We start from the raw sequence: 26,724 nt of genomic DNA, 5'->3' as shown, positions 1-26,724 counted from the left end.
TTAAAATGTCACAAAAATGACTGTAACTCATTCAGCAAGTACCGTACTACAATCCTGCAATGATTTTGGGTCAATACCTCACATGACCTGCAAGCTATTGAGCTAAAATGCTAATATTTACACTAAAAAATTCCTTAAAAATACCAACAGTGTTACAATGTCACAAAAATGACCGTAACTCATTTATCCAGTACCGTACTACAATCCTGCAGTGATTTTGGGTGTATCGGTCACATGACCTGGAAGCTATTGAGCTAAAATGCTAATATTTACATTAAAAAAATCATTTAAAATGGTAACAGTGTTAAAACGTCACAAAAATGACCGTAACTCATTCAGCCAGTACCATATTACGATTCTGCAGTGATTTTGGGTCAATAGGTCACATGACCTGCAAGCTATTGAGCTAAAATGCTAATATTTACATTAAAAAAATCATTTAAAATGGCAACAGTGTTAAAACGTCACAAAAATGACCGTAACTCATTCAGCCAGTATCCTACTACAATCCTGCAGTGATTTTGGGTCAATAGGTCACATGGCCTGAAAGCTATTGAGCTAAAATGCTAATATTTACACTAAAAAATTCCTTCAAAATAGCAACAGTATTAAAACGTCACAAAAATGACCGTAACTCATTCAGCCAGTGCCGTACTACAATCCTGCAGTGATTTGGGTCAATAGCTCACATGACCTGCAAGCTATTGAGCTAAAATGCTAATATTTACACTAACAAATTCCTTAAAAATACCAACAGTGTTAAAATGTCACAAAAATGACCGTAACTCATTTAGCCAGTACCGTACTACAATTCTGCAGTGATTTTGGGTCAATCAGTCACATGACCTGGAAGCTATTGAGCTAAAATGCTAATATTTACACTAAAAAATTCCTTAAAAATACCAACAGTGTTAAAATGTCACAAAAATGACCGTAACTCATTTAGCCAGTACCGTACTACAATCCTGCAGTGATTTTGGGTGTATCGGTCACATGACCTGGAAGCTATTGAGCTAAAATGCTAATATTTACATTAAAAAAATCATTTAAAATGGTAACAGTGTTAAAACGTCACAAAAATGACCGTAACTCATTCAGCCAGTATCCTACTACAATTCTGCAGTGATTTTGGGTCAATAGGTCACATGACCTGCAAGCTATTGAGCTAAAATGCTAATATTTACACTAAAAAATTCCTTAAAAATAGCAGCAGTGTTAAAATGTCACAAAAATGACCGTAACTCATTCAGCCAGTACCGTATTACGATTCTGCAGTGATTTTGGGTCAATAGGTCACATGACCTGCAAGCTATTGAGCTACAATGCTAATATTTACATTTTAAAAAAAATTAAAAATACCAACAGTGTTAAAACGTCACAAAAATGACCGTAGCTCGTTCAGCCAGTACCGTACTAATATCCTGCAGTGATTTTGGGTCAATAGGTCACATGACCTGTAAGCTATTGAGCTAAAATGTTAATATTTACATTAAAAAATTCCTTAAAAATAGCAACAGTGTTAAAACGTCACAAAAATGACCGTAACTCATTCAGCCAGTGCCGTACTACAATCCTGCAGTGATTTTGGGTCAATAGGTCACATGACTTGCAAGCTATTGAGCTAAAATGCTAATATTTACACTAAAAAATTCCTTAAAAATAGCAACAGTGTTAAAACGTCACAAAAATGACCGTAACTCATTTATCCAGTACCGTACTACGATCCTGCAGTGATTTTGGGTCAATACGTCACGTGACCTGGAAGCTATTGAGCTACAATGCTAATATTTACACTAAAAAAATTCCTTAAAAATAGCAACATTGTTACAATGTCACAAAAATGACAGTAACTCATTCATCCAGTACCGTACTATGATCCTGCAGTGATTTTGGGTCAATAGGTCACATGACCTGGAAGCTATTGAGCTAAAATGCTAATATTTACATTAAAAAAATCATTTAAAATGGTAAAAGTTAAAATGTCACAAAAATGACCGTAACTCATTCAGCCAGTATCCTACTACAATTCTGCAGTGATTTTGGGTCAATAGGTCACATGACCTGAAAGCTATTGAGCTAAAATGCTAATATTTACACTAAAAAAATTCCTTAAAAATAGCAACAGTGTTAAAATGTCAGAAAAATGACTGTAACTCATTCAGCCAGTACCGTATTACGATTCTGCAGTGATTTTTGGGTCAATCGGTCACATGACCTGCAAGCTATTGAGCTAAAATGCTAATATTTACATTAAAAAAATCATGTAAAATGGCAACAGTGTTAAAACGTCACAAAAATGACCGTAACTCATTCAGCCAGTATCCTACTACAATCCTGCAGTGATTTTGGGTCAATAGGTCACATAGCCTGAAAGCTATTGAGCTAAAATGCTAATATTTACACTAAAAAATTCCTTCAAAATAGCAAGAGTGTTAAAATGTCACAAAAATGACCGTAACTCATTCAGCCAGTGCCATACTACAATCCTGCAGTGATTTGGGTCAATAGCTCACATGACCTGCAAGCTATTGAGCTAAAATGCTAATATTTACACTAACAAATTCCTTAAAAATACCAACAGTGTTAAAATGTCACAAAAATGACCGTAACTCATTTAGCCAGTACCGTACTACAATTCTGCAGTGATTTTGGGTCAATCGGTCACATGACCTGTAAGCTATTGAGCTAAAATGCTAATATTTACACTAAAAAATTCCTTAAAAATACCAACAGTGTTACAATGTCACAAAAATGACCGTAACTCATTTATCCAGTACCGTACTACAATCCTGCAGTGATTTTGGGTGTATCGGTCACATGACCTGGAAGCTATTGAGCTAAAATGCTAATATTTACATTAAAAAAATCATTTAAAATGGTAACAGTGTTAAAACGTCACAAAAATGACCGTAACTCATTCAGCCAGTATCCTACTACAATTCTGCAGTGATTTTGGGTCAATAGGTCACATGACCTGCAAGCTATTGAGCTACAATGCTAATATTTACACTAAAAAATTCCTTAAAAATAGCAACAGTGTTAAAATGTCACAAAAATGACCGTAACTCATTCAGCCAGTACCATATTACGATTCTGCAGTGATTTTGGGTCAATAGGTCACATGACCTGCAAGCTATTGAGCTAAAATGCTAATATTTACATTAAAAAAATCATTTAAAATGGCAACAGTGTTAAAACGTCACAAAAATGACCGTAACTCATTCAGCCAGTATCCTACTACAATCCTGCAGTGATTTTGGGTCAATAGGTCACATGGCCTGAAAGCTATTGAGCTAAAATGCTAATATTTACACTAAAAAATTCCTTCAAAATAGCAACAGTATTAAAACGTCACAAAAATGACCGTAACTCATTCAGCCAGTGCCGTACTACAATCCTGCAGTGATTTGGGTCAATAGCTCACATGACCTGCAAGCTATTGAGCTAAAATGCTAATATTTACACTAACAAATTCCTTAAAAATACCAACAGTGTTAAAATGTCACAAAAATGACCGTAACTCATTTAGCCAGTACCGTACTACAATTCTGCAGTGATTTTGGGTCAATCAGTCACATGACCTGGAAGCTATTGAGCTAAAATGCTAATATTTACACTAAAAAAATTCCTTAAAAATACCAACAGTGTTAAAATGTCACAAAAATGACCGTAACTCATTTAGCCAGTACCGTACTACAATCCTGCAGTGATTTTGGGTGTATCGGTCACATGACCTGGAAGCTATTGAGCTAAAATGCTAATATTTACATTAAAAAAATCATTTAAAATGGTAATAGTGTTAAAACGTCACAAAAATGACCGTAACTCATTCAGCCAGTATCCTACTACAATTCTGCAGTGATTTTGGGTCAATAGGTCACATGACCTGCAAGCTATTGAGCTAAAATGCTAATATTTACACTAAAAAATTCCTTAAAAATAGCAGCAGTGTTAAAATGTCACAAAAATGACCGTAACTCATTCAGCCAGTACCGTATTACGATTCTGCAGTGATTTTGGGTCAATAGGTCACATGACCTGCAAGCTATTGAGCTAAAATGCTAATATTTACACTAATAAATTCCTTAAAAATACCAACAGTGTTAAAATGTCACAAAAATGACCGTAACTCATTTAGCCAGTACCGTACTACAATTCTGCAGTGATTTTGGGTCAATCGGTCACATGACCTGGAAGCTATTGAGCTAAAATGCTAATATTTACATTTTTTTAGTGTAAATATTAGCATTTTAGCTCAATAGCTTGCAGGTTATGTGACCTATTGACCCAAAATCACTGCAGGATATTAGTACGGTACTGGCTGAACGAGCTACGGTCATTTTGTGATGTTTTAACACTGTTGCTATTTTTAATTTTTTTTTAAATGTAAATATTAGCATTGTAGCTCAATAGCTTTCAGGTCATGTGACCTATTGACCCAAAATCACTGCAGGATTATAATACGGTACTGCCTAAATGAGTTACGGTCATTTTTGTGACGTTTCAACACTGTTGCTATTTTAAATGATTTTTTGAATGTAAATATTAGCATTTTAGCTCAGTAGCTTGCAGGTCATGTGAGGTATTGACCCAAAATCATTGCAGGATTGTAGTACGGTACAGGCTGAATGAGTTACGGTCATTTTTGTGACGTTTTAACACTGTTGCTATTTTTAAGGAATTTTTTAATGTGAATATTAACATTTTAGCTCAATAGCTTACAGGTCATGTGACCTATTGACCCAAAATCACTGCAGGATATTAGTACGGTACTGGCTGAAAGAGCTACGGTCATTTTTGTGATGTTTTAACACTGTTGGTATTTTTAATTTTTTTTAAAATGTAAATATTAGCATTGTAGCTCAATAGCTTGCAGGTCATGTGACCTATTGACCCAAAATCACTGCAGGATTGTAATACGGTACTGGCTAAATAAGTTACGGTCATTTTTGTGACGTTTCAACACTTTTGGTATTTTAAATGATTTTTTGAATGTAAATATTAGCATTTTAGCTCAATAGCTTGCAGGTCATGTGAGGTATTGACCCAAAATCATTGCAGGATTGTAGTACGGTACTTGCTGAATGAGTTACGGTCATTTTTGTGACATTTTAACACTGTTGCTATTTTTAAGGAATTTTTTAGTGTAAATATTAGCATTTTAGCTCAATAGCTTGCAAGTCATGTGACCTATTGACCCCAAATCACTCCAGGATTTTAGTACGGCACTGGCTGAATGAGTTACGGTCATTTTTGTGACGTTTTAACACTGTTGCTTTTTTTAAGGAATTTTTTAATGTAAATATTAACATTTTAGCTCAATAGCTTACAGGTCATGTGACCTATTGACCCAAAATCACTGCAGGATATTAGTACGGTACTGGCTGAACGAGCTACGGTCATTTTTGTGACGTTTTAACACTGTTAGTATTTTTAAATTTTTTTTTAAATGTAAATATTAGCATTGTAGCTCAATAGCTTGCAGGTCATGTGACCTATTGACCCAAAATCACTGCAGGATTGTAATACGGTACTGGCTGAACGATCTACGGTCATTTTTGTGACGTTTTAACACTGTTAGTATTTTTAATTTTTTTTTTAATGTAAATATTAACATTTTAGCTCAATAGCTTGCAGGTCATGTGACCTATTGACCCAAAATCACTGCAGGATATTAGTACGGTACTGGCTGAACGAGCTACGGTCATTTTTGTGACGTTTTAACACTGTTAGTATTTTTAATTTTTTTTTAAATGTAAATATTAGCATTTTAGCTCAATAGCTTGCAGGTCATGTGACCTATTGACCCAAAATCACTGCAGGATATTAGTACGGTACTGGCTGAACGAGCTACGGTCATTTTTGTGACGTTTTAACACTGTTGGTATTTTTAAGGAATTTTTTAGTGTAAATATTAGCATTTTAGCTTAATAGCTTACAGGTCATGTGACCTATTTACCCCAAATCACTGCAGGATCGTAGTACTCCATGGGCTGGTTGAGTTACACCTCTTTTTATTACATTTGAATAATTTCCCTATTTTTAATGAAATTAACATTGTAAATGTTAGCATTGTAGCTCAATACAAGATAAATATTCATTGAAGAGATTGAAACAAAATGTTTTAATCTGTTCAAAGGGTCTGGGGTGTATCCTGAATCACCGCTGCCGGCAAACACGTACGGCAAGTCACCGCGGACGATAGAATGGTTAAAAACCAGTGAAGACTCACACTGACACGTCTGTTTATTGCCCATCAATAACCCACATTTTATTTTGAAAACCGGAAGATGATCCACGCTGTAGCATCCTTGCGCTGACTTTCTCAACCACCTCCGTGTTTTTACCGTAAAGTGTGTAATACGGGAGCACTGGAAATGTTGGAGCTGGACTGACTTCGTAAAAAGGAGAGTCAGCTGGCTTGACCGCGGAAAAAGAAGAGTCAGCTGGCTTGACCGTAGTCACAGACAGACTGTTCTGTGTTCTGTCTAGTTGAGCTGCTCCGTCAAAGTAAGCTACCAGTAGCGTATATGTCCATACAGACATTGTAACTCATCAATGCCATGATCCGGTTTGATGACAAGCTATCCCAGCTGCGGTGTCGCAGCATGGACAAATCAGCAGCCTTCGGACAGGTGTGGACAGGTGGACAAGGGCAATTAACTGACAATTAATAATTTTATCAAGCAAATTCTTATTGACAATAAATCATTAGTCGATTAAATGTTTTCATCCCATATATATATGTATATATACACACGAGGAAGGGGGTGGGGCCCCTCTTCCTCTTCCTCATCCTCCGTGTCAGACCTGTGCTGCTCCGTGTCTCCCGTGTCTGTCTCCCTCACCTTCTATTTCTCTGTTGTTATCTCGAAAAGGTTCTTCTGAAGGTTCATCATATACTGAATTCTCGGACTCTGTCTCGATAATCATCTTTAAGGCTTTTGAAACTGTGCATGATTCCTGCAGAGTTGGCATTTCCTCATTCAGAGTGACTGGCGCTGTATGCGTTGGCATGGGATACCATGATTCCAGTGCGAAAATTTTACACCCGGTCCTTCATTTTTCTGGAAGAGCAGCTTAATTGTTTGTTTTTGAACTAAGGAAAGTAATTCACATGATCAGCAACAGCTTCAACTACAGTATAACAGTGAAAACATGGATTGACGGAAAATCTCGTCATTGGCGGGGAAGTGTTGGGAAGCAATTGACGGAATATCTCATCAAGTAAGTCGGACTTACCTTCCAGGCTCGGTCCCTGATAATAGAAAACATTCCAGATACATTAGGGCCTTTGCTGGCAGTTCTCAGCACTTGGAGCCTAATAATGCATTTAATTCATCTAATTTAGTTCCAGTGAACAAAGCAAACTGTTATTTGCAGTGTTTTGTGATTTTTGTATCTATTTAAAGAATGTGCCAACACTGGTGAGATCCTGACATTTGCAACATCTTTCAATATTTCTGTTATTTGTTATTTTCTGGTCTCATACACATCTCTTAAGGAGAAACCATCAAATATTGGTTGTCTTGAAAATGTCTCATCGATTACCTAACTAGTTATTTTAGTCTGTCTGCTTAATCTGGCGTCCGGATGCCTCCTGGACGCCTCCCTGGGGAGGTGTTCCGGGCATGTCCCACTGGGAGGAGACCTCGGGTAAGACCCAGGATACGTTGGAGAGACTATGTCTCTCGGCTGGCCTGGGAACACCTCAGGGTCCCCCCAGAAGAGCTGGAGGAGGTGTCTGGGGAGAGGGAAGTCTGGGCATCCCTGCTTAGACTGTTACCCCCGCGACCCGGCCCCGGAAGAAGTGGAAGATGATGGGTGGGTGGGTGGGTGGGTGGATGGATGCTTAATCTGGTTCCAAAGAGGTGTGTTTATCTGTTATGTTCTGTGGCATTTTAGTGACCATCTCTTCTGTTTCTGTGTGTTTTCATGTAGAAAGAAGCCAAGGGTGGATTTGAACTTAAACCTGAAAGTCATATCTAGAGGAAGACTAGGATCACCTGATTCCAGGAAACATGGATGGAAGACCCACCTGTGACCAGTGTGGAAAGGTTTTCACCAGACCAAGTGACTTAAGAAGGCACCAACGCATTCACACTGGAGAAAGACCATATGACTGTGACCAGTGTGGAAAGGCTTTCACCACAGCAAGTGACTTAAGAAGGCATCAACACGTCCACACTGGAGAAAGACCATATGGCTGTAACCAGTGTGGAAAGGCTTTCAAAAAAGCAAGTGACTTAAAAAGGCACCAACTCATCCACACTGGGGAAAGAGCATATGACTGTGACCAGTGTGGGAAGACTTACACCACAGCACGTAACTTAAAAATTCACCAACGACTGCACACTGGGGAGAAACCATTTGTATGTTTTCAGTGTGGAAAGGCTTTCATTAATTTAAGTTACCTTAGAATCCACCTACGCACCCACACTGGAGAAAGACCATATGGTTGTGACCAGTGTAAAAAGGCTTTCATCAGAGTAAGAGACTTAAAAACGCATCAATACAGCCACACTGGAGAAAGACCATATGACTGTGACCAATGTGGAAAGGCTTTCACCAGAGCAAGTGACTTAAAAAGGCACCAACACACCCATAGTGGAGAAAGAGCATATGACTGTGACCAGTGTGGGAAGGCTTTCATCACAGCAAGTGACTTGAATAGGCACCAACACATCCACAGAGGAGAAAGTCTATATGACTGTGACCAGTGTGGAACGACTTTCACCAGAAAGAATTATTTGAAAATCCATCAACTCATCCACACTGGAGAGAGACCATATAACTGTGACCAGTGTGGTAAGACTTTCACCAGAAAGAGTTATTTTAAAATTCACCAACGCATCCACACTGGAGAAAGACCATATGACTGTGATCAGTGTGGGAAGACTTTTAACAGAATGAGTGGGCTTAAAATGCACCAACGGATCCACACTGGAGAAAGACCATATAACTGTGACCAGTGTGGAAAGACTTTCACCTTAGCAAGTCACTTGAAAACGCACCAACGGATCCACACTGGAGAAAGGCCATATTACTGTGACCGGTGTGGGAAGACTTTCACCACAGCAGATGGCATAAAAATTCACCAACGCATCCACACTGGAGAAAGACCGTTTAAGTGTGACCAGTGTGGGAAGACTTACACCGCAATGAGTGGGCTTAAAATCCACCAACGCATCCACACTGGAGAAAGACCATATCCCTGTGACCGGTGTGGAAAGGCTTTCAAATTAGCATGTCACCTAAAAATGCACGAACGCATCCACACTGGAGAAAGACCATATCCCTGTGACCGATGCGGAAAGGCTTTCAAATTAGCAAGTCACTTAAAAGCGCACCAACGCATCCACACTGGAGAAAGACCATATAACTGTCATCGGTGTGGGAAGACTTTCAGATCCTTGTCTGCTTTACATTCCCACCGCCGTGTTCACCGCACAAAGATGTATCCCTGTGATTTGAAGGTGGCACGAAGATGTTCTGGTCATCTTCCTCTTGCAAGCGTCACCAACAGACCCATATTGGAGAGAATTCCAGGTAGTGCAGATTCTGTGACAGATCTTTTGTCACAGCTTCACAATGTACCAAACACGAATGTGTCAAACATTTCCACAAAGATAAGAACTGAAGAGTTGTACAAAAAGTAAAACTCTAGAAATTCAGTGTCATAACAAACCAAAACAGTTTGAGAGTTATCGATTTGCAAAAAGATTCTGATCATCCTCTGCTCTCTCCCATCATCAGCACAGATGTGAATTATCAACGTCTGGACCAAACAGTACCTCATCATCAGATGAGAAGAAATGCAGTGTGTCTGAACCAGCAGCACCAACTTCTTCTGACAAGAACATCAGACTTAAAAACCTCCCAGTCAGGCTTCACAGGATCCAGATGTGAAGACAAACACCAGACTGAAAGCAATGTTTTGTTGACCTCAGAGTAAATAAGTGTTCTAATGCACCACCTTGACACAACAGTGACGTTACAGAACTTCAACCTGCCACAACGTGTAAAGTTCAACTAACGGAGGTCAGCAAGGACCTGGTTTCTATTCGGATACTACTTCTAATTACTTTGTGGACATTTAAATCAGTCACTTGTTGTGATTCTGTTGCTGGTTGGGGTTCACACCTGTTCATTGTTCATAAACAAAACCAGCTACTTCTGGAACTATTTTCCACAGTTGTTCTGTGCAGTTTAAGTTCATCCTCAAAAATATTCTAAATAAATAAATAAATAAATAAATAAAAATAAAAAATTTTTGAAAAAAGTTCATCCTCCAAAATGTTCAACTCTTTCTTCACCACCTACTGTGCATGTGTGAATTAACTGGTGCTCAACCTGAAGGATACCATGTGTTGAAGGTGTCAGAGTCCTAAATCCATGTGAGTTTTCATCAGTCATAAACAACAAGGTGAACATCATATGGTTGAGACAGAATGACTGATGAGTCATCAGCAGTTTCGTTCCAAACTGAGGCCAACAACATGGAGATCACATTAAAGTCAAGGAGGAAGTCTGTTCACCAGAAAGTTCACCACCACCAAAGGACACATGACAGACTGTCAGTCGACGTCACAATGAGTCAGTGTGCTATCTAGTGGTCCAATCTGGTACTGGTCGGGTCCAGTGTTTTCATGAACGCCAAACTGGTTTCAGCCTTTTTACACTGGTCTGATCCTGACCTGTAGAATGTACTTGATTTGATTGAAATGTGTTGAACTGCTGATGACTGAAGAACCACTTGATATATCAGAAATCTCAGGACATCAGTGGAACTGTTAAAAATATTTTATCATGTTATTGTGGTGTCTTTTTTTCCTTATTCTCTTAAAATTGCATGAGAGTGCTGTTTCTGTAAGGCTGTTATACACCAAGCCACATGATGTTATTATGAATCAATTGTGTTAATCTTTTAAGAGAAAGAATCAGAGCAGTAGTATTGTTTTGAAGGAAAAATGCCATAGCCGCTGTGATGTGATGAAATTTACACAGAAATGTCACAATAACATAGGGATAGCCTGTTTTTTTTTTTTTTTTTTTTTTTTTTTTAAGCAATCAGCTGAACATTTGACTTCATTAGATACAGCACATATGAACTATATCGTACATGGGCAAGTAAGATGATCAGTTCACCACTGAAAGCTGTCTTGTCTAAGTGCTCACCTGAGTCTACGTTTGCCTTAGAAGATTTGTATATTCAGAAAGTTTCAGAAGAAGAGGCTTAGAGAATAAAGAGTAAGGTGTTGAGGCTTAGGCGGACCACAAAAGCAGGCCATATTAGTCCAACTCTGACGTCCTTACACTGTCTGTCTATTTGTCATAGGATAGATTTTACAGTTCTGTTGCTGGTCTATAAAGCTCTGAATGGTTTAGGACCTAAATCCATCAGTGACCTCCTGACCCAGTATGAACCCACCAGACCCCTTCAGGTCATCTGGATCCGGTCTTTTGTCAGTTCCCAGAGTCAGAACCAGACATGGAGAAGCTGCATTCAGCTTCTGTGCTCCACATGTCTGGAACAAACTCCCAGAAAGCCTCAGATCAGCTGAAACACTCCGTTTATTTCAATCCAGGTTAAAGATCCACCTGTTCTAAGCTGCATTTGAATAGAGTTTTATTCTTTTAAGCTTAAAGTTACCTGCTTTATCTGTTTTATCTATTTATCTGATTTTGTTGGGGAGGGTTGTTTGTTTTTCTCATGCCTATACGTTTCATTTTTTCTGCTGTAATGCTTTTAATGTTTTATATAAAGCACTTTGAATTGCCTTGTACATGAAATGTGCTATAGAAATAAACCTGCCTTGTCTTGCCTTGCCTTGCCTTGTCTTGCCTTGCCTTGCCTTGCCTTAGGCAGGACCAGGCTTAGTCTCCAGCTGGCCCTAGAGTGGATCTTGAAGTCCAGCCTGAATATCCACATTATGTTGTTCTATGTTCTATTTTATCACCTTGTTTTATTCTAATTATAAAGCAAACCTTAAACAGGAAACAAAATATTCACCATCCACCTTTTAACAGCATTCATACATCATTTGTTCAGTTACTTCTTAATGTGGCTTTTGCCAGTTGTTAGAACAGGTTATGTTCTTGTCACGTCTGTATCAGTGAAATATGACTTTGTCCTGATTGAATCTATCATGTGCATCACTGGCTGTTCTTTAAGTCTTATTAAAACATAGACTCTATTATTTAAAATTTCTTGGATTGTTTTACTGTTTTTGAACAGGTCCTATGCAAGGGTTACAGCAGAAGAGAATGAGGACCCACCTGAGCAGCAGCTTTTGTCCTTAGAGAAACAAATGATGACTGTCTTGGATGGCAGGGGGATAAAAGCGGAGAGCAAGGATATAGAAGGGTATTGCACTCTTCCAAGAAAAAAATACAAATAAAAAACCTGCCATTACCATCCACAAAAAGAGCTGCTAAAATGGAAGAAAGCTAAAAGGAACCAATATTTTTGCCAATGAAACCTAATCAAGACAAATGCGAATATTGCAAGACAGGCACAACTATTGAGGAAGCAGAAAAAATATCGTCAACATGGACATCAGACTGTAAGGTATCGGTCAAACTGAATGGGACTCCAGAGGTTAGGGATGGGCAAAAGTTCTAGTCATCAGAAAGATGACAGTGCTAGAAAAATATCAGTGATACCTTTGAGGTCAGTTTATGTTAGTTTATGTTCAAACTATGAAGTATTGCGGATGATGCTTGGTAAAGAATGTATGGAGGATGATGTGAGGGTCTGAATATAACAACCAGTACATTGTATGACCAGTATGATTGATAGTTTACACATTACAAGCCACACAGAAGACGAACACAGATTTATTTAATTTTTTATTGATTTATTTTGAATATGGAAATGATGCAAGCTTCCTGATTGCTACTAACTGACTTCTTTGCACAACATAATATAAAAATTAAAATTCAAGGAAGCATAAAGTAGTGATGATGATGAAAGAAAAAAAAAGTCATATTCGGAAAGGAGTGAGACGAAGCATAGCCTATTAGCTCTCACCCCTTTGTCTAAACCAGCAATATGTACATATACACATACATACACATTTATCTATATATACATACATACATGTACACATGCATACATATACACATCCACACACACACACATACAGGGTGGGGAAGCAAAATTTACAATATTTTGAGGCAGGGATTGAAAGACACTGTATGACCAATTAGTTTATTGAAAGTCATGAGAATTTATTTGCTACAAGAAAATTTACATAATAGAAAATGTTTTTATTCTACTGTATGTATCCTCTTTCTTTCTCAATTACTGCCTTCACACGCTTCCTGAAACTTGCGCTGTCATGTCTGCTCCCAGACTGTGTCTGTCTTTTCTGTTTTGTCTGTCATTTCCTGTTTTATTTTGTGAAGTTTCCCTCTTGTGTCATGTCTGGTGTTTTTACTTCCCCTCCTTGATTGTTTCACCTGCTCCTGATTACCTGACTCCTCCCTGATTATCTCCACCTGTGTCCAATTGTCTTCCCGCCCTCTTGTGTATTTAAACCCTGTGTTTTCCCCTGTTCCTTTGCCAGTTTGTGTTCTACCTTTGTGTGCTCACTTACCAGCGTTTTTGGATACCTGTCAGTCTGTCTGCCCGTTTTGACCCGTTTTGCCTTCCGACCACCGATCCTGCCTGTTCCTTGTCTGCCTGCTCGTCTGGTTCTGACCTGGTTCGTACATCGACTTCTGATTCTGCCTATTCCCTGACTACCTCAGCCTCCAATGTGTTACCTTGTGTTTCGACCCTCGCCTGGACCTTGACCGTGAGTAGCCTTTCCCTCATGTCCCGTTGCCTCTTGAATTGCCCTCCTGTGTATGACCTGGCTTGTTTTTTGACTATCCTCTGTTTTGCCCTAGTCGGGGTGTTGACGGGAATCCTCCGGCTCAGCCGTGCTGACCATCCATATTCTCCGCTCACAGCCCGGACGAAGAGTCCTGTGTCACACGCATTCACAGACGTGTTAACTATTTTGTGCTGTGTTTTTACTACCGTGATTGTGTTTAATAAACACTCTCAATTGGTCATCTGTGTTCTGGTCTTGCATTTGGGTTCAGCCTTTGTACTAGTCCCATTACAGCGCAAGTGTTCCTCAAATATTCAGGTGACAACTTCTCCCATTCTTCTTTAATAGTATCCTCCAGACTTTCTCGTAATAGTTTTGCTCATAGTCATTCTCTTCTTTACATTATAAACAGTCTTTATGGACACTCTAACTATTTTTGAAATCTCCTTTGGTGTGACAAGTGCATTCAGCAAATCACACACTCTTTGATGTTTGCTTTCCTGATTACTCATATGGGCAAAAGTTTCTGAAAAGGTATGGATAATAGTGTTAGGTATGATTATGACATCAATATATGTTTGGTTTCAAAACAATTGACGTAGTGCCTGCTGAGAAAAAACAACTAAATGTTCATTGTAAATTTTGCTTCCCCACCCTGTATATACACACACACCTCCCTATACATACATATGCATATATGCACATATGCATGCCCATGCACATATACTTACATGTACAAATTCATATATATACTGTTACATACTTACACATGCATTCACATAGGTTTCTCTGCCTCTAATCCCTATGCCATATCAGTGAGTAACGGACAATAGTCAGTAATGATAATTATTAATTATAACTGCTACACAAAATATTTTTGTACATTTTCTTAAACTGGTTAATATTTGGACTTAGCTTGAGTTCCTCACTTAGATTGTTCCATAACTTTACACCAGAAATATATAAACAAAAACTTTTTAAGGTTGTTCTGATTTTGATTTTGAAGTTGTTCTCCTCTTAATTGATAACCTCCCTCCCTATATATATTATTATTATTATTATTATTATTTATTTTTTTTTTTTTTTTCTGGTAATTGTCTGGTTTTTGCCATGTGCATGATTATTGCTGTATGATGACAACAATATGAAAGGAACATTGACCCAGACAATAATTTCTTCAACGAACTGACAAATGACTGCAAGTATTGCACAGATGACGAATTTAATACGAAAATAAAAGTAGAAAACAGCTAAAGAGTGGTTCACTTTAATAGTAGAAGTTACTATGCAAACTTTCAAATTATACAAGAATATCAAAGACCTATCTAATAGGCCCTTCAGTGTCATTGCAATATCAGAGACCTGGATAAGCCCTGAAAAGAGTGGAGACTTTGAATTACATGGATAAGAATTCCTTCATTTAGACAGAATCAATAAAAAAGGAGGTGGAGTGACACTGTACATACATAAGAAAATAAATGATAAAGTGGAAAGAATGACGGCTCATGTTGATGAAGTGGTGGAATGCATAATGGTTGAAATTTCTATGGAAAGAAAGAAAAACATCATTATAATTGCATTTATAGAACATCAGGATCCAAGACTGCAACTTTTAACAATAGCACTGGGGAACTATTTACTATTTTAAACTGGAAAGAAGTATTTGTGAAGACTTCAATATAGACCTGCTAAATCTAAATCAGAAAGTACTATATACATTCTACTGTGCATTAGTTTGACTGTATCTGAAGTACTGTGTAATACATATAAAACCAATCTACAAACAGTATATACAATGCAACAAAGGCCATACAAATGAACCTTTTCTAAGATTACAGATTACAGAGCACAACAAATATAATAAGCAAGGCATAAATTACTACACAGGAAATTTGCCTGAGTAAAATTTACTCAAATTGAAGAAAATGTTACTCTACTCAGATAATATTTGGTCCCTCTCTAAAAAGAATAAACGTTACTCTTTGGGTAGAGCTCTCCAAACTCAAATTAGAGCCAAATTTACTCAATATAGAGCAAAAGTCATTCTTTTTGAGGAAATTACTTTTGACTCTGGAAAAAAAATGCTCTGTAATTTTTCCTGTGCACCAAGTAAAATAAGAATATGTTCTTACAGACAGAAGGATAGAATCTAAGAGGGAAACTGTATTAAATGCATTGTGTCAGAACAACTGTAAAAGGATGAGTTTCAGCCACAAGAGACACAAAGAACTAGTTAAGGGAACCAACCAACTGAATCAGACTCACCATTGCATTTGATTTTTGCATCTTATAGTCGAATTCTCCAGGTCTGTTTTAATCAGGTTTGTTTTATAATTCCATTTGATTTTGTCTAATGTGTTTGCTCTTCTGTTTCTATTTTTCTTCTGTGTGTCCTGCTGCTGAAGCACTTTGGGATGAATCAAGTCAGTCAGTCCTGTTATTTGGAAGCTTTTCAGTCTCTGCTTTCGAATATTTGGAGCTGGTTGAAATTTGAGCCCAGGTCCATTTGTGAACTTCCAAGGATCTTATCAGACTGAGCTATTGAGAAAAGTGCAAAGACAAACTCATTTGGAAGGTTTTCAGTCTGTGCTTTGGGTGGTGGACTTCCAAACAGTAACACCTCACACAAGACCGGAACCCTGGTCCTTGAATCAACATCATATAGTGCAATAGTTTTGTGTTATAACGATATACATACATACATACATACATACATATATATATATATATATATATATATATATATATATATATATATATATATATATATATATATATATATATATATATATATATATATATATATAGTGAGAGAGAGAGAGAGAGAGAGAGAGAGAGAGAGAGAGAGAGAGAGCGCAGTCAACTCTGGTCCACACTCCATCACAGTAGGGGCAGTAATGCACCTTAACGCTAGGTGCCACCCGCCGAAAAACAAAAGAAGAAGAAGCAGAACAACAAACTCCGGCCCACTGCTTCACCATAAGTTAACTATCGAGTTTGAAGTGTGTTTCGAAGCGTCAGTGTCTCAGGTAACATCACTACACACAACCGTTGTGTCACTACTGTATGTATTGTTGTGTCAGTTGTGCTTTTGAGCAGTGGGGTTGACCACTGAAAGGACTGACTTTATTACTATGAAAACTTACATTTGGGGGGGGGGGTTCGTGTTAGCTTGAGTAGGCTACTTCCGTGACTGGTGCTAACTTTACAAGTTGTGCAACTGTACTGTACTCGTAGGACTGACGTACAAGGAGAAAACAGCGGTTAGCCGTGAACAGTGTGTGTGTGTGTGTGTGTGTGTGTGTGTGTGTGTGTGTGTGTGTGTGTGTGTGTGTGTGTGTCTGTCAAGCTCTGCTCTGATAACACACACAGTAAGGCATTCACCAGCGGATAGCATAGCAGCTAACAGCATACTATCGTTAGCACGGATGCTAAACTCATTAAAAACTAAACATTAGCAAACTCAAAACTCATCAGAATTCTTATAGGGTGAGTCGGATCTTACGAACGCCAAGTTACATTCGTTTCACCTCCTTTAACTCATGAACAGTAACTTTAATGAACTTTTATTGTCAGAGCTCAGCTCTACAGCAACACTTCTAATTAGCATATGACCTCAGCTGACAAACTGAACCAAACACCACCAGGTTCAGCAAAACAACTAAAATAAAACCCACTGATAACCTTTATACTAACGTTACCTTATCTTTAAAGCTCCATAATTTGTGGTTATAGTGGTTACATCTCAACAGCTGGCCAAGTCAAGCCAGCAAACTATGGGACTGCAGCTGAAAATCGAACAAAACAGTTTAAGATATACACTTCTACAAACGCTAACACAGACCAAAGAAAACAACATAACTGTCCACTAATACGAGAAATACACTCGATAATTTGAAAGATGACGATATCTTATTAATTTAGCGCTGGAATTACTACGAGATCAGTTGCAATGGAGATGAATGTGTTCCGACGGCGTTCCACTCTATGTAGGAACATGAGCCCCTCCAGAACCCGGAGGTAGGGCCAGATTTCGTCCGTCATTTTTACAACGGGAGTTTATGGAAGTGTCGCAACTCTGGTTATATAGAGGGCTCTGTACAACTCTGGACAGCAGCTGTGTTCTGATGACGATTATGAGCTGTGACAGAGTCCGGCAGACGAGAAAAACACAGTTGTTTTTATCGATGTTGAGTCTTTCTTCCAGAAACTCATTACAAGGATAGATACCACTTAAAGTTTTAAAATGTGTTTCTTTAGCATTTGGTGGTATGGGTAGAGTAAGATGTCTGGTTCTAATCCTGACTATAATCTCTGTAAAATAATCTTTTGACAGATTTTTCCTTATTAATCATAAAGGGAAGAGACTGGATGTGAGGGCACCATGTATAATTTAGCTAGTGCATTTTTGTCTATAAGATTTATATCCTCTATAAGAAGTGATGGGAGCGCTGTCTGCTCGTTGCAGCCGGACCGTGGGATCTAGCTGACAGCTGAGTAGCAGGCAAGAAAAAACAAACTGTTATAATTGAACAATTTTGTATCCAATCAGCACCAAGCATAAAATAAGGTGAGATTAGATTTTATTTATCCCACCGTGGGGGAAATTTAACAGTTAACAGCAGCAACATATAACAAGCAATTTCAGTGAAAAAGACAGGTAGAAAAACTGAGTGAAAATGCAAATATAAAGAGAAAAATAAGAAATTTGGTATTCATATAAATATTCATATAAATAATTCGAATTAAAAAAATAAATATTATTTACTAGAGCTACAACTGATTTATCAAGTAGGTGCTTGAAGTCAATGCAAAAAGTCCCGATTCGATTAATCAACTCAAATTGAGGGAGATATATTGCAGTTTTCGTGAACTGAAGCTTCTTTGTGCGTCACAATAAGCATCTGTGTGAAACACAACGGTGGAACCAATGTTTTAACCGCAGAGAAATGAAGGAAACAAAGCTCTGATTCAGGAGAATCGTGATTGAATGATTTTTTTTGGATCTCTTTGGGTCGATTCATCGGTTGCAGTTCTATTATTTACATATTTACATCATCATGGCTTCACATGTATGATAAGAGTCACACTCTGAACATAATGACATGACAATATTGAATCTGACTCCTAGTGCCACCCATTAAATGTTTAGGCGTTTGATATGCATGTTGAACATACGCATCTCAATTTTGGTGAGGAAAGCCTTAACGAGTTGATTCGGTCCATTTAAGTTGGTGACCTTACATGACATCATATGATTGTGGCAGTGTGACAAGTCCACAGTCATCTGGACTATCTGGTCAGCGAGACAGAAGTTGAAAACATCCTCCAGGCTCCTGATCCAAGCCACAGTATATAAAGTATGTCGGTCACACTGGTGTCCACAGAAAAATGGGGGGGGGGGTGAAATCTCGCTCCATTGTGTCAGGTACTGACGCAAAGTCAGAAATGCCCATTTCTTCTAACCAAAAAAATCTTGACGTATGTTTTTTTATAGTAGTTTTTGGTGTGTGGACATTTTTGTCCATAAGGGTGATCAGAGGTATTATTTTGAGGGAGGCACAAGGGTTAACAAGCCAACAATACATAATCTGTTGACAGACTATATAGGCCCATTTAAATACAGAGATGCAGCTCATATTATATTTAGTCTAATCTGTGTTTGATATTTGTCCAATCTCAGTGGTGTAGTGTGTGCAGAAGCAGGGGCATAGAATTGGGCAGGGATGGCTAGGGACACGTCCCTACCAATATCCAGCCACTACTGTGTACTCACTATCAATACAACCACTGTCTGTAGTGTTTAGTCAATGATTATGGCACACAAAGGGTTAACAGTCGGTCTCTGCTAGAAGTCCTGTCTCTAACGTAAATATTGCTCTCCGATTGGCTCTTTGGTTTTGCTAACGTACATGCAATTGGCCGTCCCCGCTGTCACTCCATCTACTTGTAAAAGGAACCTGCTAGTTGGACCGCTAATGTAAGTTGTCAATATGTATGGCATTTGTTCTCCACATGCGCCCATGCATGTGTGCTTGGTAATTAGGCTTTGAAGGATGTCAAAGAAAAGAAAACTGGACGTAAGACACTTCTTTAGGAGTCAAAGTGTAAGTTACTTCAAGGGTATAGAACTGTAGAGGCTCAACAATACAGATATTGAATAAAAGACAATATTTAATACCACACAGATACACTTTTTAAAGTTATTTTACTTATTATTGTCATGTATTTCTATAGAAGAGAGCAACTGTATAAAAAACACAAATAAAGAAAATTTGTGGGGAAAAACGGCAAAATCTCAGGTTCTGAATGTGATTCTAGATGTGATTTTTATCCATATTTTTGGGGAATAAATTACATGTAATAATAGAAAGTAAAAGCCTTTTTTGCTCAGGCAATAACAATACCATCAAACTGTATGATCATTGTATCCCTAATTTGCTCATATGTCATGCATCAATATATTTATTTCAGGTGACAGACAGTAGAGAGGCAGGAGGAGATAGACGAGGGGATAGAGAAGGAGAGGCTGTAAATTCACAGGTGAGGTTAAATAATGATGGATATGTTAGTCATGAAAATAACTTTGCTTGAATGCATTAAATCCTTGTATTGTCTTTAGATCTTCAGATATGCATTACAAACATGTCAGTTACTGAATTGTTTTTGTGACTATGATTGTTTACTTGTTTGATCAGCTCAACATGACATGAAATTATGATTGCAAAGGTAAAAAAAAACCCCGTCAACTTTCAGGAGTGCTACCTTGGAGCACTTTTGTGTCCCCTCCAACGTCAAAATCAAACCTGCTCCCTTGTGCAGAAGGGGTTCATGGGTGTGTCAGATAAATCTGGTGCCATTTCACTGAGTAGAAGCAAAATTATTAATTTGAAATATGTAGAAATTTTCCAATTTGCACTTTGCAAACGGTCCCTAAACCTTTGCTCACTAATTGACTCCACATTCGAGGTAATGCCATCTACTGATCATTACAGACTGTTTGTTTGGATGTAAACAGGGTTGTAGTTTCTTCTGTGTGTTACCAAAGCTGCATACAGCCGTCATTTGTGTCTCAATGATTATTGAGCCGCAAAATGCGAATCTGTGAATCTCTTGCCAGCTTTACCGTGATGAGTTTGTGCATTCTTCACATAGACTGCATGTATCTCCATAGTTTATTGAAAGCCCCAAACCAAAAGTTCTCATTCAAATTTTGTCCTGACCCAGCCAGCATTTCCATGGTGGCCCCACGTGTGTTTGCCCATGTCAGAATCAGAATCAGAGATCTGAATATGTCATTATTTATTCTTCACACTATTTATCCCACAATATTTATCTTTCATGTCATTTGCACTACTTCTCATGTTATTTGTACAACTTAAATTCTATTTTACAAATATCTTAGTTTGCGATAGTTTTTATTTTTTAATGTAAATAACAGTGCCTTTTACTGGTATTTGTTGTTGTTTTACTGGTATTTGTTGTTGTTTTACTGATATTTGTTGTTGTTTTACTGATATTTGTTGTCTGTCTGTAAATTCTTACACTGAACCTTAGAGCTTTACCTCAGTTTTGTTGTACTTGGTACAATGACAATAAAGAGACTCAGGTATCTGATTCTGATTCTGATCTGGTCAAACACATGTGGGGTCACCATGGAAACTGTGGACAAACCCACATGGGACCCTTCTATGCAGCCCAAATGGAACCCTTCTGGGGCCCACATGGACATTATGGCTGGGGAGGGAACACTCATTAACTCCCTCTTCAGCCCAAACATTAGTGTGTGTGCTGCAGCTGCTCTTACACCTGTGCTGTGGGCGTCGACCTCACTTGACGTGGCTCTAGTGTGATTGGTTCGGTGCAGTGCTGCTTAATTCTGATTGGCTGTTCTTATGTCTGTCTAAACATTAACGAATGAATTCTGTTGAAATTGTATCGAGCATGTCTCATATTTCTATTGAGGAAAAGTTATATCGTGATACATATCATTTTATGGCCCAGCCCTAGCTCGTTGCTACGTCATCACAATCATGTGGACCGCTACCCCCCCCCCCCCCCCCCCCCCCCCCCCCCCCCCCAGCTCCAGATCAAGTGTGTTATTAGTGAAATAAATGGCTTCTTCTGCAGAGGTACAGGCTGACAGGGGAATATGCAGAGTGTCTGAGTTTCCTCCATTATAACCCGCAGCTCCTAAACTGGGAAGATTAAGAATTAGGTCAGTAGTATTGGAAGTGGGGCAATGTGCATATTCTGCACAGTTCATTTTCAGTTGTTTTTGGTTTTGTATTGCTGTTGACTCTTTCCTTATCTTAGGAAGGCCATTTGCACTACAAGAGATTATGGAAGTGCACTAAAACTTAGGCCTAAGCATTAAATGACTCAGTGGGAAATGGTTCCTTTTAAAATTCAGTATAGGACACTGTGCACTATATTATGCTGCTTGCTTGTTGCTACTGTGTGCAATACTGTAAAAATTTTATTTATGGTTCAATATTTATTTTTACAGAAATTACTTGAAGATGGGGGGGGTTATTTAAGGAAAATTTTCAGATTCAACTTTAGCCCTTATTTTCTGATGCTACAAGATGTTCTAAGCACCCCTGTGTAATTTTTTGTTTTTTTAAATTTTCATCCAAAACCCCACCCCCCACCCTGAAAATTACTCTTTCAACCCTGAAAATGTGTTTGTTTTTTTTTTGGCAACTTTCAAACCTTCTTCACTTTTGATAAAGTACAATGTAACAATCTGCTCATGCTGGGCCCTTAAATGTTTTTTTGTGAGACATGTCATGTCTTAAGAGTGCTTTGCACTATAAAAGGTGTAGTGTCAAGGTCAAATTATAGGTCAAAGGTCACCTAAATGGTCAAAAATGCATATTTGATGGAATTAAGCTGTTAATGTGGGTTCTTCCAAATGTTTGGCTCAGGTTCTCTCCTCATAACACATCTATTGACCACAAACAACTTCCATTCAGTAAGACACATTAAACATAACTATTTACTCAGTGTATTATCCTATTAGACATGTCAAAGGTAACAAATGGTAGTTTCACATGACTTTGCAATTTGCATGTGTATGTTCTGTTGCGGACAACACAGTGGTGCAGTGGATAGCATTGGTGCCTCACAGACAGAAGGTCCTGGGTTCGATTCCAACACCAGTCGATGGGGCTGGGACCTTTCTGTGTGGAGTTTGCATGTTCTCCCTGTGTCTGTGTGGGTTCTCTCCGGATACTCCGTTTTCCTCCCATCCAAACACATGCACTGATAGGTTAATGGGTTAATCTAAATCACCCATAGGTGTGAATGTGACAGTGACTGTTTGTCACTATATGTTCAGCCCTGCAATGAACTGGCGAAATGTCCAGGGTCTACCCCACCTTCGCGCGTAAGTAGCTGGGATAGGCTCCAAGTGACCCCCTGACCCTAGTGAGGATAAAGTGGGTTCAGGAAATGAATGAATGAAGTGTTAGTGATTCCCGCCAAAATGTGTGCTAGTGTTTCCCGCCACACTAATGGTGGCAAATTCAAATGGAATGTACATGTTGCAATATTGAGTCTCTAATGTGGCTTTGAAAGGGCCAAAGGCCTTGGGGGATCCCACCAGGAAACCAGGGAAGAGAACTGAGGACAGATTTGATAAAATGTCGGAATGGTATGAATTTTTGAAAAAACTAGGCATTTTGGTGACCTTTAACCTACAACATGACCTTGACATTGGACTTTTCATAGTACAAAGTACTCTTATGATACAATATGGAACTTACAAAAACATTAAATGGTCCATCATGAACATATACACTGCACTGGACAAAAGAGTGGAGAAGCTGTGAAAGTTGCGATTTTCAGAGTTAAAAAAGTAATTTTTTGGGGGGGGGTTTTGGATGAAAAGTTCAAAAAAATTACAAAGGAGTGCTTAGAACATTTTGTAGCATTAGAAAATCAGGGCTAATGTGGTATTTGATATTAAGCCCCCCCCCATTGAAGAATTAAGAGCACTGAACTCTTTTAGTTTTGCTTTTTATTTGAATGTATGTTTGATAAAGTTTAACAAAGATAAAGCTGTCAAATGCTACTATATGCAACATTACTTGTTCTACCTCACCTTTCTTCCTCTTTTTACTATTTGTTAAATGTTGTTTGAAGTTCAGTGTTTCTTTTTTTTTTTTAAATTGAGACTTGTAACATTTGTTATTATTGTGTCATTTTTATTACGTAAATTGAGGGAGCAAAACCAATATCATCTCACGACAATCAGCAGCCTGTATTGGTTATCAGATAAGGCTGATCTAAAAGAAAATTGGTATTGGCATCGGTCCTAAAAAATCCACATATCTACATATTTTCTTGTACTTACATGTATATCACTTCGCCAAGTCTGGTCCGAAACATCTTTATCCCAGGGTTCGAAACATCCAGGCCAGGTGCAAACCATCTCATGCTCCAAACGTCCAGGGTCTGAAAAGACCTGCTCCCGGCTAGTGTTAGTAGCTAACTTTAGCTAGCTAGTACTAGCGCTAAACATTAGCTTATATAACATTACCTGTCTATATGTAACTTTAAAGCCAAATGATGTGTGTGTGTCGTCAGTTGCGTTATCAACTAATCATATGGTACTTATTTTAACATAGCTAATTAAATGCTAACGTTACCCGGATACAGTAATGTTAGCTTTATTGCTAAAACCTTCATGCTTGCTAGCTACTCGCTCTCACTTCAGCCTCGTACCTCCTCTTTTTCATTGAGACCTGAACTTTCCTTGTCAGACTTCCACCTGGCATTAAACTGTTATAAATGTAATAATAATAATAAATTTGATTTCTAAGCGCCTTTCAGAATACCCAAGGACACTGTACATCAGAGGATAAAAAAGACAATGCATAGAATACAAAAGAAATAAATAAATAGATAAAAGAGTACTTAAAATACTTAAAAAATCCAACAGTCAGACATTTGGGGTCAGAAATGTTCCTAGTTGCAGCTCAGTGGGAACTGGCAACTTGGGTGAACAAACACTACTGACTTTGTGATTGGGAGATCGGTGATGGGCGGAGCATCAGACCAAAACACAACCTGACAACAGAAACATTAGTTGTGGGCTGACACTTTGGTTTTCAAATGTGAACATTCTCAGTATTTGAAATCAACATGATTCCTTAATTTTTGGTGAATTCAGGGCCCTTTTCTGATTCCTTAGATCATAATTCTTCCATACAGCTCCTTTAACTCTTAGAACTCTCTTTGAGTTCTGACAGATCAGATCTCTTTCAGCCGGCTTTGGGAAGTCAGCAAAGTAGGATGTGTGTGTGATAAAGGTGACCAGTTCCTGGACTCCAGCCACTGCTGTTTACATTAGCAACAGGGGTTTGGACACCATAGAGATTTGTGATGTCACACAAGTCATCAACATAATAATAATAATAATAATAATAATAATAATAATAATTGAAAACATTTTGCAAACAATAGGGCCTTTGCAGCCAATTCTCAGCCCTTGGGCCCTAATAATACTTTGAATTGGTCTGACTTTACTTTCAATGACCAAACTAAACAAGTTTTTGCAGAGTTTTGTGATTCTGTAACTATTTAAAGAATCTGCCAAAACTGGAGAGAACCTGATATTTTCATCATCAGTTTCTCTGTTATCATTTGCTTTTTCTGGTTTCATATAGGAAACGCATCTCTTAAGGAGAACCCATCAAATATTGGTTGTTTTGAAGATGTCCTGTTGATGACCTAACTAGTTAATTTTGTCTATCTGCTTAATCTGGTCCTGAAGAGATGTGTTTCTTCTGTTGCATTCCATTGCATTTCAGTGACCACCTCTTCTTCTTTCTCTTTGATTTGATGTAGAAAGAAGCTGAAGGTGGATTTTAAGTGAAACCTAAAAAAATTGCATCAGGCGAAGATCACCTGATTCCAGCAAATATGGGTGGAGAATTCACTTGTGACCAGTGTGGGAAGACTTACACCCACATGCATCACTTGAAGACACACCTACGCAGCCACAGTGGAGAAAGACCATATGAGTGTGACCAGTGTGGGAAAACTTTCACCCACATGCAATCGCTTAAGGCACACCTACGTATCCACAGTGGTGAAAGACCATATAACTGTGAACAGTGTGGGAAGACTTTCACTGAAGCATCTACCCTTAGGAAACACCTACGCATCCACAGTGGAGAAAGACCATATGACTGTAAACAGTGTGGGAAGACTTTCACCCACATGCAATCGCCTAAGGCACACCTACGTATCCACAGTGGTGAAAGACCATATAACTGTGAACAGTGTGGGAAGACATTCACTGAAGCATCTACCCTTAGGAAACACCTACGCATCCACAGTGGAGAAAGACCATATGACTGTAAACAGTGTGGGAAGACTTTCACCCACATGCAAGCGCTTAAGGCACACCTACGTATCCACAGTGGAGAAAGACCATATGACTGTGAACAGTGTGGGAAGACTTTCACCCACATACATCACCTAAAGACACATCTACGCATCCACAGTGGAGAAAGACTATATGAGTGTGACCAGTGTGGGAACACTTTTACTGATGCATCTACCCTTAAGAGACACCTACGCATCCACAGTGGAGAAAGACCATATCACTGTAAAAAGTGTGGGAAGACTTTCACCCACATGCAGTCACTTAAGGCACACCTACGTATCCACAGTGGTGAAAGACCATATAACTGTGAACAGTGTGGGAAGACTTTCACCCAAATGTCTGTCCTTAACTCACACCGACTCATCCATAGTGGAAAAAGACCATATGACTGTGAACAGTGTGGGAAGACTTTCACCCAGATGAGTAACCTTAAGACACACCTACGTATCCACAGTGGAGAAAGACCATATCACTGTGAACAGTGTGGGAAGACTTTTGCCC

The 26,724-nt window shown here is 38.5% G+C and overlaps 2 protein-coding genes across 4 annotated transcripts in view; both read left to right on the top strand.

Moving 5' to 3' along the window:
* LOC115436295 (zinc finger protein 239-like) overlaps positions 1–26,724 on the top strand; it is a 304,587-nt gene that overhangs the window by 206,985 nt on the left and 70,878 nt on the right. The gene's annotated exons all lie outside the window — the stretch shown is intronic.
* LOC115436289 (zinc finger protein 569-like) overlaps positions 1–26,724 on the top strand; it is a 237,241-nt gene that overhangs the window by 161,496 nt on the left and 49,021 nt on the right. Inside the window, exons 1-2 of one of the 3 annotated variants that reach the window (XM_030159103.1) lie at positions 18,328–18,393; positions 25,680–25,692. The exons of the other annotated variants lie outside the window; for them this stretch is intronic. The gene's annotated coding sequence lies outside the window, so the exon portion shown is untranslated. Of the gene's footprint in view, positions 1–18,327; positions 18,394–25,679; positions 25,693–26,724 lie in introns of those variants that run through there. 3 annotated transcript variants of the gene reach the window in all.

The sequence above is a fragment of the Sphaeramia orbicularis genome, chromosome 16, assembly GCF_902148855.1.
Source record: "Sphaeramia orbicularis chromosome 16, fSphaOr1.1, whole genome shotgun sequence".
NCBI lineage: Eukaryota > Metazoa > Chordata > Actinopteri > Kurtiformes > Apogonidae > Sphaeramia > Sphaeramia orbicularis.
Note: the sequence above shows the minus strand (reverse complement) of the source record. Positions and strands in the feature narration are given on the sequence as shown.